Source organism: Rhincodon typus, chromosome 13 (assembly GCF_021869965.1).
Source record: "Rhincodon typus isolate 14 chromosome 13, sRhiTyp1.1, whole genome shotgun sequence".
Taxonomy (NCBI): Eukaryota; Metazoa; Chordata; class Chondrichthyes; order Orectolobiformes; family Rhincodontidae; genus Rhincodon; species Rhincodon typus.
Genome location: NC_063344.1, coordinates 35,304,737 through 35,316,673, shown reverse-complemented (window position 1 = coordinate 35,316,673; position 11,937 = coordinate 35,304,737). Strand labels below are relative to the sequence as shown.

General features: G+C 36.9%; 1 long non-coding RNA gene across 1 annotated transcript; it reads right to left on the bottom strand.

Moving 5' to 3' along the window:
- Window positions 1–380: 380 nt before the first annotated feature.
- Window positions 381–7,029, bottom strand: LOC125484651. Its single transcript, XR_007263465.1, has 3 exons — window positions 6,944–7,029; window positions 6,566–6,790; window positions 381–484 (listed from the first exon to the last, which is right to left on the bottom strand). It is a non-coding gene; the product is annotated as an uncharacterized LOC125484651 (long non-coding RNA).
- Between the last annotated feature and the right edge of the window lie 4,908 nt (window positions 7,030–11,937).

Genomic DNA, 11,937 nt, shown 5'->3' with positions numbered 1-11,937 from the left:
TCTTCTCTGACTGCCTCCAATGAAATTATGTCTTTCCTTCATTAAGGGGACCAAAACTGCTCACTGTACTTCAGGTGTGGTCTCACCAGCACCTTGTACAGTTACAACAGGACTTCCCTCCTCTTATATTCCAACACCCTTTAAATAAGGGCAAATATTTAATTAGCCTTCCTCATTACCTCCTAAAGTTATGTACTAGTTTTCTGTATTTCATACACATGATCCTGATTCCTTTTAACTGAGCTTTTGATTACCTTCTAGCTTTCAGCAAAGACAGGAAGACTGCCTTTCATTTCATCTGACCACAGGGATGGCTTGGGGTTTCTCACCTCTAACCCTGGTGGCATATATTTTCACCCACCAGCACAAGTAGAGCAGGGTTGAATCTGTCTTTTTGTCCATGTTCTTGTGTACGCTTGAAAGAGGAAAATACAAACATGTCTCTTGTCCAGACTGCTCACTGTTCTCCCATGATATTCACTGTCTGAAATAAATCACATGAGATTGCAGTTTAGTTGCATTGCATTTGCCCTTTGAAGCTCTTCTATTTGAAGCTACCATGACACCTGTCGGTTGCAATATTTTACAGTCTCTTTTGAGGCTGAGGACAGGCCTTCCAGAAAGTCCCTGAATTACATTGCTCAGAATCTATTATTTTTAGTTGTATGCCTTTATTTATAAAACAAATGTCGTAATTAGAAGTTCAGTATGATCACGGGTGACTGGGGATTTGATTTATTATCATGTCACCAGTACCTACTCAAGAACAATAAAAGATGGCCAATCTGATCCAGCCAGCAGTGGCGTCATCCTGTGAAGAAATTAAAAAAACACACGTTCTTCTCTTAAGGCAATGCAGAGAAAATTCTGTCAATTGATTCTAAGGTGAAATGGTTGATTTATGATAAATAATTCAGTGGAATGTATGGTAAAATCACATTGTACTTGAAGTGTTTACACTTTTGTTTCCACAGATGCTAGCAGACCTGCTGAGTTTTTTCCAGTACTTTGTCTTTTAATGTTATGTATGTGTTTAAAAGAATAAGATATGATCTCATTAAAACATACAAAATTCTTAAAACACTTATTGAAGAAGATATTGAGAGGTTGTTTCTCCTATTGGGTGATTTAAGAACTGGAAATCACAGTCTCCGGATAAAGGTCAAAAGTGTTCACCATTTAGGACTGAGTTGAGGAGAAATTTACTCTGTTCAGATGAATGGCAATTTTGAAATTCTTTATCCCAGATGGCTATGGATGTTCAATTGTTGAGTTTACCCAAGGCTAAGATCAACAGTTCTTTGGATATTTTGAGAATCAAAGAATGTGGGAATGAGTTGGGAAAGTGAGACTTATTTAAAGATCGGCCATGATCTTATTGAATGATAGTGCAGATTTGAGGAGGTTAAAGGCCAAGTACTTTTACTTCATATGTTCTTATGTACTTTGCAATCATGATTCTGAAATTAACAAACGTTGGTGAAAGAAAAGTTGGGAAAAATGGACAAAGTTAAATATTAACTTATAAATGTTTAAAACAAAAAAAAAATACACAAGTTCAAACAAAGTTATGAAGAATTTGACCTGAATCTTTATGAAAAATACTGTCAATAGAGCTGGAAGGGAAAATCCTAAAAGCTTTATATCACAAAATCCTTACATGTTTAGTTGGTTGATTTCCATTATAAATGTGAACATGAGTTAATAATTGAAAATGCTAGCACAGCAGTATGACTGAAATTGTGACCAAAGGAAGTTAAAGAGTACAAAAAAGAATGGGTGTAGGAGTTAGAACTTTAATTATATATTATAGTTTGTCACCAAATTGTTATGACAAATGCATCAGCGTTTATTTAAGGTTGTACAACAGTTTTTTTTGCTAACCAAGTTATTGCACTCAGGATAGAATATGACCTTAGTTTATTCCTTTACCAATCTACCATTAACACACAATGTCTAATAGAAAAGTATCTTACAGCATGCATGTTTGCGCAAGAAATGTCTATTGTGGAACTTAGTGACTTACATTTGCATTATCTCAAAATATTAAGAACTCTTTCAAAATTGTTTTATGTTTACTGATTTGATTTCTGGATTTTATCGCATGAAAGATGTGGAGTCAGGTTTCACTCGACTGCATGCACAGAATAATTGAATTTCTAATAATTACAGCGACTAATGACAAAATGCTTCATGTGATGATAATGATGAAAAATCAATGTATAGGTTCAAGGACAGTAGTGCAGAATACCACCAAAGAACGTGAGACAAATGTAAGATGGTTTCTTATGTTATAACAGTGACTTCACACAAGATTACATTATTAACTGCAATCACTTTGGGACATCTCCTCATGCAAGGTAGTATATAAATAAGTCTTTATAATGTTAATTCGTAACTTATAATTGAAAAGCCTGAAGACTGGATGAGGAAAGAAAGGTGAAGATATTAGATATTCCACAGTTTTGCCCACAGTATTGGGCAACTTAGGTGGAGGACAAAATGAGTTGGAGGTTTGACCATGTCATCTAATTCTGTTTGGCATTTATTCACAGGATCCATGCTTGTTTTCAGCAAGACCTCTCAGTATGTAAATCAAAGTCCATCTGAAAATCAAAAATTTTGGCCAGCAAGTGATAATTTAGTGATTTTATTTCTCACGTAATATTGGACCTGATATTGCCATGTTTTTGATCAGGTCATGACTGCTTATGTAGAGATTGGTCCTGATTTTATAGTTAGCAACAAAGAGTGCTGTATTCAATAAGAAAGCTGCCAGTAAAGATCTAGTGAGCTTAGTAGCATGGGTTTCCATATTTGCATGATAACTTTTATTCTAGTATCATCTATATGGAATCTCTGGTGTCCAGCACGGTCATTAAGAAAACTGGATGTCCAATCAAATTGAACAGTCCCCACAGGCAGCAAGCTAGGAAGTAAGACACACTAACTATCACTCAGCTTTAATATTCTGACAGAGAAAAATAAAACTCAACATATACATGTGGGATTAAAGTGGAAGTTGGTGCTTTATAAATAATCATATAAGTAATATTCTTTATTCTTTTATAAAACGTAAATAATTTTCATCATGGAATAGAGAGAAAGACACTGTTGACTTCACATTTTAAGTTAAGTTTTGGAAGATGACAGTTTTTCTGTCATTGTATTCCTTTGAAAAATGAGAATAATCATTGAGGGCATGAAATATAAAAATGTTAGGAAAGAGTGTGATAGGACACCAATATAGAGTATTGAGAAATTTATTATAAAACACTATGAAATAATTAACACACAAAATGGGAACAAAAACAGTTCTACTGCAATCAAGCAAATTTATAAGGGATGTAGGCCATAACTTTTACACACAAATCAGAAAACACTTATGTCAGTTTACTTGCTGATCAAACTGAATAAATAAAGTAGAAGTCTAATAAACTTGTGTGAAATTCCTTTGTTTTGCAGTTTAATAAAAGTGTAAACCTATTTAATATAAACAGATTAATACTTCAGTTAAAATTTCACAGCAAATGTTTGAACAACCATATTAAATGTTCATAGACTAATATTATGTACATTATTTCACTTATTTACTCTTTTAAACTTCTATACCAAAATAACTGTGATAAAATTCCAGGCATCTAACAAACAAAGATTTTGCTTCCAGCAAAGAGTTTTACCCAACAAGAAGAATAAACTCCACACCTGCTTCTCCCTTACATGCTCCCGATTATTCAGTTCTGTGCTGTGTACCTCACAAAATTTATCCCCTTAAGCATAACTGGTAAACTGACGAATGAATAAAACTTGAATACATCATTGATCTATAGGATGTCAGACGACACATTCACCCATCCTTGGGCTTACATCACCAGCCACCAGTTGTTTATGCCAGCATCTGAAGATTCTCAAAGGGAACTCATACTTGTCCATATTGTTATGACTTGGTCAGATAGTCCCTCTCTCTTCAAACTTCTCAGCGAGTCAGAACAAACATTTAAGTTCTTTGTGGCCCAAGACCATATCTTTCTCCACTTGAAATGTTTTTAATCAGTATGGAGCCAATCTCAAGACATTTTCTTAAAATAAAGACACAATATCAAGCATATCAAGTTAATTTCCAAGGGTACACAAACATCAATTGGCTACAAAAAGACACGACCAGTACCCACTCATCTCTATCCACATGGATAAGGAGAACCACCAATTCGACTGGGACAACACCAAGATTCTGGGACAAGCAAAGCAGAGATAAGAACAGGAATTCCTCGAAGACTGGTACTCCACGAAGAAAGCCATCAACAAACACATAGCGCTTGACCCCATATACACTCCACTGCGAAGGAAAACCGGAAGTGAGGTAATCCTGCTCAACGGACACCAGAGTTTAAATAACAGGCGGGAAAACACAACGGCGCTTCATCGGAGGCTGCACTGATGATGTTACCCAGCAGGGTAATGAAACGTCTGCGGAAAAACAACAAACCAGCTCGGCGAGCCAACCAACCACAATATTTTTCTGTTTTCTTCTTAATCTTACTGTAATGTCAATCTTATAACAATGTCTTATTTTTAACTTATTTTTTAAAACTACTTTGTATTCCTCTGTTGTATCCAAGATTTGTACTTAGGTACTTGTACCTAAGATGGTGCTATAAGAGGCAGACATAAAAGCTTTTCACTGTACTTTTACAATGGCATACACATGACAATAAAGGATATTCTATTCTAGAAGGGATGTGATTACATACGAAAGAATGCAGAGAAGATTTACCAGGATGTTGCCTGGGCTGCAGTGGTTTAGTTATGAAGAGAGATTGCATAGACCGAGGTTGTTTTCCTTGGAGCAGAGGAGACAGGAGTGGGACATGATTGTGTTTATGAAATTGCAAGGGGAATAAGTAAGGTAGACAGTAAGGAATATTTCCCCTTGTTGGAGGGATCAATGATCAGTGGGCATAGATTTAGGATAAGGAGCAGGAAGCATCCAGGGAATGTAGTAACTGGAACTCACTGCCAGAAAGGATAGTAGAGGTAAAAATTCTCAACATTTAAGAAGTATTTGGATGAGCACTTCCGATGCAATGTCATACAAGACTATGGGCCAAGTGCTGGAAAAAGGGATTAGAATAGTTAAGTATTTATTTCTGACTTACACAGCCTTGATTGGCTGAAGGGCCTTCTTCTGTCCCCTGGATATCTATGGCTCTATGCCTCTAATACGCAGGATGGTGTTCATTGAGACATGAGCAATTTCTTATTTACAAGTGCAGATTAAATATATCAAATGTTTCAGCTACATGTCAGAAATATATAAAGGGTAAAGTTTATTAACCAATCAATTGCAATACTTCTAACAATCAATGCCTACTTTTTAACTAAGCAGCACTCCACTGTCATGCATTATAAATATTGTTTTGTTTTTACTTTGGCAACTTAATATGTATTTTTCTCAGCAAGACTAAAATATACTTACTTTGAAATACCGACCATGTAAAAATATTTACATAACCTATGAAATCTGTAAAATACATTTTGCCATTGTCCAATGTGAGTTAACCCTATTACTATCTTGTATCGAATAATAATATTTATGTTTTCTTTCTTACAGTTATTACCTTTCAAGAGAACTTCACTGGCTACAAAGCACTTTAAAATTTCTGGTTCTTGTTATATCAATGAAATTTATTTCTCCTTTCTCACTTTTTGTCAATTAAGATCATTTTGTTATAACAGTGAAGAGTACTAAGAATATTAATGTTATAACACAAAGAAAGACAGCCAAATTAAATTGGCCCCTCCACCTCTGTATGCAGAAAATGGTAAAACTAAACCATCAAAGACCCCAAATTGTCACTCCAATGGTTCCTAACAGGACTTTTGAACAACCAATCCCAGACTTTGTGAACAATTACTTTCCAGAAACTGATTTTGTATCTTAAACAAAAGTCTTAAATATTTATTAAATACACAATAACTTTAGCAGAGAGTCATAGAGTCATGAAGCACAGAAACAGATCCGATAGTACAACTCATCCATGCCCCCATCTAAATTGAAATTTAGGGAATACTGAACGGCCTGGACAGAGTAGATGTTGGGAAGATGCTTCCATTGGTAGGAGAGACAAGGACCCGAGGGCACAGCCGTAGAGTAAAGGAAAGGCGATTTAGAATGGAGATAAGGAAAAACTTCTTCAGCCAGAGAGCGGTGAATTTATGGAATTCACTGCCTCAGAAGGCTGTGGAGACCAGGTCATTGAGTATATTTAAGATGGAGATAGATAGGTTCTTTATTGTCAAGGGGATCAAGGGTTACAGGGAGAAAACAAGAGAATGGGGTTGAGATACTTATCAGCCATAATTGAATGGCGGAGCAGACTCGATGGGCTGAATGGCCTAATTTCTGCTCCTATGTCTTATGGCCTATGTATCTCATGATTTAATAAAATTAAACAACACAGTAAGCTGATTAATGTCAGTGCTTTAAATAAAAACATTTGTTTTGAGTCCCACTCACACAAAAAATGCACAAACAACCACAGTTAAGGGATACTGGCCAGATTACCTAAATAGCTTTCACGATGCATTGCTTCACAGGTATAAATGTGGACTCCTTGGCTGCTCTTCTTCTGAAACCTTGTTCAGGATCACCTTCTCAGTTCAGCCAGGCAAAGGCAACAAAACTTCTAACTCCGTATTCTACTCATTGGGCTTTCGGAAGCTGATGTAGCAGATTGGGTAGAGAGCTTTTAAATCTTCATGCTGTCTCAGCAGCAGCCCAGAACCATCTCTTAGAAAACATAGTTAAATAAAAAAACAACTTTAATCCCTTTTGGTAGACCAATTTACTCTTCCAGCGGCCTCAATTATAATTCAACAACAGCCATGCGCTTGAACACAGGGTCTCTTCCAGATTTGCCACAACCAATTCTCTGGTACTTACCTCATTAATAGCCAACTTCTGCTATCTGTTTTAACACAATGCTCTTCCCAGGGTTGCTGTGTCTCTTGAAACCCTTTCAATCAAGGCTCAGCCTGCAATTAACCTCCAGGTCTCGCAAATAATCAAAACTTGTTAGTACTGTTCTTTTCCTTTCAACAAAAGCTGTCCCAAAGTGCACCAGTCATTTCCAGATTGTATTTCAAAGCTGACAAAAGAATAAAAATTAACATAATGAAACACCAGTCAGGGTTCTAACATTAGGTGATAATGTGATGTGTGGTATTTAACATATGAATGAACTAAAATAATTACATCATCTTGACTGGTCAAATCAGTGCAAATGCAGAACCTGGGATTAATAAAACTATTGTCCATGACGTCTACCCTTGACAATAAGTGATAATGGAAAGGTTAACTTAATACCTTTTTTTTATTTCTAGAGATTTGATATTTTTGAAAAAATGAAGGGTTCACAATGTTCCATACAAAAGTTGTAATTTGTATCATGTCCTTTGAAAATTGAAGTTGGTGAGTCAGTATCAGTATTTTACCAGAACCCTTTATCGCAGTGAGAAAAAGTCAATAAAATTCATTTTCAAATGACTTCAAAGTATGTTTGGTTTTGTGAGGAACTACATTCTCAGGCAATGATTGTTTCAAATGTGTTTTATTGTAAAGTCTATACCAGTCAACAACAAAGAATTCCAGTAGCTTTACAAGGTAATTGCTTTTGACAAGTCCCCTCACCAGTCAGAGGCTTGTGAAGAAAAACTAATAGCAACCTAAATTAATCTGGCTCAATATATCATGTTACCTTTATTGAGGATTCTCTCTTACCTTTTATTGAGTAATCAGAACAACAGACTTCAGGTTTTATGTAGCATGCCTTCTGCTCTGTAAAAAATATATGAAGAAGACTTTCTAATAACATTTAAAGAATATTGGTTTTGGAGTTGGCACTTCAGAAAGTGAAGAAGGTCTAGGCCTGAAATGTCAGCTTTCCTGCTCCTCTGATGCTGCTTGGCCTGCTGTGTTCATCCAACTCTACACCTTGTTATCTCAGATTCTCCAGCATCTGCAGTTCCTACTATCTCGAGAGCAATTCTTGTTCGTCTTTCAAAAGCTTTGTTCAGGTCAGCTTACTGTTACAAATTGAAATAGATAGATTGAAAGAAAACAGTAAACATATGGATGGGAAGAACAGATTAGTGACTGTGCAACTGGGAATTTAAATTCAGTTAATGAAATAAACCTGAAAAAAAACTAATATTAATAGCATCTTCTAACATGAAGCTGCAAGATTTTTGTTAGAGCTTATCTGGATCCCTAATGCCCTTTGGGAAAGATGATTTGCTGTATTTATGTGACCTGGGCTGTACTTGTCTCCAGATTGACAGCAATCTATGTGTTATACATTGTTGTATTTTCTGTGAAGAGCTAAGAACTGATTAGCCAGAGCCAACTGCATGTGCAAGTATTCCTATGGGCAACATAAAGGGCTGCACTGGAGGATCAGAGTTTTTTGCATAACACATTAATGGTTTAAGCAGCTGGTTATAGCTAAGCATTATACCAGATTGGAATGAAACAAAGTGCTTTTTAAGCCTAAGCAGTGATTATTACAAACATCCAGGAATGAATGACAACAGAATGCATAATAGTGGGTAACATTTCATTGTTTTCTATAATGGCGTTACAAGTCATTCAGTTGCATTTAACATTCACAAAGATGTCAAAAAAGAATAAAATCCAACAGACTGCCCATAACTGAATTGCTAAAGTTAATTTTAACATAACCAAGAGAGGAAAATATGCCAAACATTTACACCCTGACCAGTGTTCAATGACTTCACAAAATTAGCTTTCAGGTGAAATCAGAGCAGGATTTATCAATGCAGCCTCCAATGTCAATTGTTACTACTTGGGCAAAAGTTGAGAGACTCCTATGCAGCAGCCACAACCAGACCAGCCCTGCAAAGTCCTCAAAGAATTCCTACAGTGTGGAAGCAGGCCATTCGGCCCATCAAGTCCGCACCAACATTCTGAAGAGCATCCACCCAGACAAACACACCTACCCTATCCCTGTAAACGCGCATTTCCCATGGCTAATCCACCCAGCCTTCACGTCTCTAGACATTGTGGGCAATTTAACATGGCCAATCCACCTATTTTGCATATCTTTGGATTGTGGGAGGAAACCCACACAGACATGGGGAGAATGTGCAAACTCCACGTAGACAGTAGCCTGAGGGTAGAATCAAACCCAGGTCCCTGGACCTGCGAAACAGCAATGCTAACCACTGAGCTACTATGCCACTAAGAATTGGTAACTTGTGCCAAAATTACAATATTCACAGATGTCCATTAGTAACTACCTAACATCGCCACATCTACAAGGAAGTCCAAAAGTTGCAGCAGTCAGAATATAGTGCTGAACATTTGAAAGCAGTTCAATAATATTTGATGACTTCTGAGCAAAACATCTGTTATTTTTCTCTTTGTATATTATGAGCTGTCAGACCTGTTGTGTATTTCTGGCAATTTTTAGAAATCTAATATCCAGTATTTTGCTTTCATAAGAACATTAAGAATGGGAGCAGGCACAGATCATAAAGCTCTTCTGAATGTCAATATATAGAAATTTCATTCTTTTAAAAGAATATTCTATTTTAATTAAACAATTAAAATCACACTTCCCTATATTATATTCCAGCTGGCATGTTTTAGCTCATTCTTTTTACCAATATGGTTCTCTTTGAAATGTGTTTATGTCCTTCTCACAATTAAATTCCTTCCAAGGTTTGTATCATCAGCAAACTTGGTACATTACTCGCAACCTTTTAGTCTATGTCATTAGTAGCTGGCAAGAAGCAGAAACTGTGAATTGTAAACATGATGTTTGCAGAAATGCCACTATAAGGGTGCAGTAGAGCATATGATTGTTCAATAGAAGTCCTGATTGATGTACATTGTTAGTAGCTGAATGATGAGGTGTATTGAATAGAGGAATGGTTGAGGTTAGTGATGTAATTGATAGGAGATGAAATTCAGAAAAGCATTCTCAAACCTTAATATTGACAATTGCAGTCTTTGAGTATTAATTGCTGTGATTGACCTCAATGGTTCCAGATACCTTGTAACAATGTGTCTGGAGTATTTCCATGCACCCATGGATATAAGACATCTTTCCTCCACTGCACCTCTTCCGCCATGACAAGATGTGTTAAACACCTTACAACCTGCTCCTTTCTGTGTCATGCCATTCTTTGCTGTTTCCCTGGGAAAATTCATAAACAATATCAGTTTCTGCTCCTTGCACAAAAAAATTTACCTTCAGCTGTATGCAAATATGAATTAGGAGCAGGAGAAGGCCATTCAGCCGTCACGTCTGCTCCGCCATTCAATAAGATCATGGCTGATCTGACAACTCCACATTCTGCCTACACACAATAATTTTTCACTTCCCTGTTTATCAAAATCTATCCACACCTGCCTTAAAAGATTCAAAACTTCTGCTTCCACTGTCTTCAAGGAACAGAGTTCCAAAGACTTAGCTCTCTGCAAGAGAAAAATTCTGTTAATCTCTGTCTTAAATGGGTAAAGATTTAATTTTAAACTGTGACTCCTTGTTCTAGCATCTCTCTTTCCAGGTGCACCCTGTGAAGATTCCTTAAGTTTTTTTTTATGTCCTTCTCCAGGGAAATTAGGGAATGCCTAGCCAGCAGTGGCCACATCCAATGAGCAAATTGAAAAAAAAGTCATCTTTTACTTTTCTGAATTTCAACAGATACAATGCTAGCTTGTCCCAGCTTTGCACATAAGATAAACTATTCAGGTAATAATCTAGTAAACCTTCTCCGAGCTGGTTCCAACACATTTACATCCTTTCTTAAATAACGAGCCCAATCCATATACAATACCTATATGTGATCTGAACAATGCTTTGTATAGCTGAAAAATAACCTCCCTACTTGTGTATTCAATTTTCCTTGAAATAAACTATAACATTCAATTAGTTTTCCTAATTAGTTGTTGTACCTACAAGCCTTAAGCAATTCATGCATGAAGACACCCAATCCTCCTGCACCTTGTAGTCCAAAATGGACAGTTCCATATTATCCTATATTGTGCTCAATTTGCCAGATCTTTCCCACATAGTCTGTATGGATTTCGGTAAGGCCTTTGATAAGGTTCCACATGGTAGGCTGCTCTGGAAGGTTAGGTCGCATGGAATCAGGGAGAGCTGGCAAATTGGATACACAATTGGCCTGATGGTTGGCAGTAGAGAATAACAGTGGAAGGATGCTTGTTGGACTGGAAGTCTGTAACTAGTGGTGTGCCTCAGTGGTTGGTGCTGGGCCCACTGCTGTTTGTTATCTATATCAATGATTTAGATGCGAATGTGCAAGGTATGAGCAGTAAGTTTGCAGATGACACTAAAATAGGGGTTTTGTGGACAGTGAGGGAGGTTATCAGAAATTACATCAGGATGCAGATCAGCTAGAGAAGTGGCCAAGAAATGGCAAATGGAGTTTAATACAGATAAGTGTGAGGTGTTGCATTTTGGAACGTCAAATCAAGGTAGGTGTTTCATGGTGAATGATAGGGCCTTAAGGAGTGTAGTTGGAACAGACAGACCTCAGAGTTCAGATGCACCATTCTCTGAAAGTGGAGTCACAGGTAGACAAGGCAGTGAAGAAGGCTTTTGGTTTATAGACCTTCATCAGTCAGGGTATTGATTATAGAAGTTGGGAAGTTATGTTGCAGTTGTACAGGACATTGGTGAGGCTGCACTTGGAGTATTGTGTTCAGTTTTGGTCAACTTGCTATAGGAAGGATGTTATTAAGTTGGAAAGAGTGCATATGAAATTTATGAGGATGTTGTTAGGACTCAAGGGACTGAGTTATAGGGGAGGTTGGACAAGCTAGGACTTTTTTCTTTAGAGTGTAGAAGATTGAGGGGGTATCTTATAGAAGTGTATAAGATCATGTGA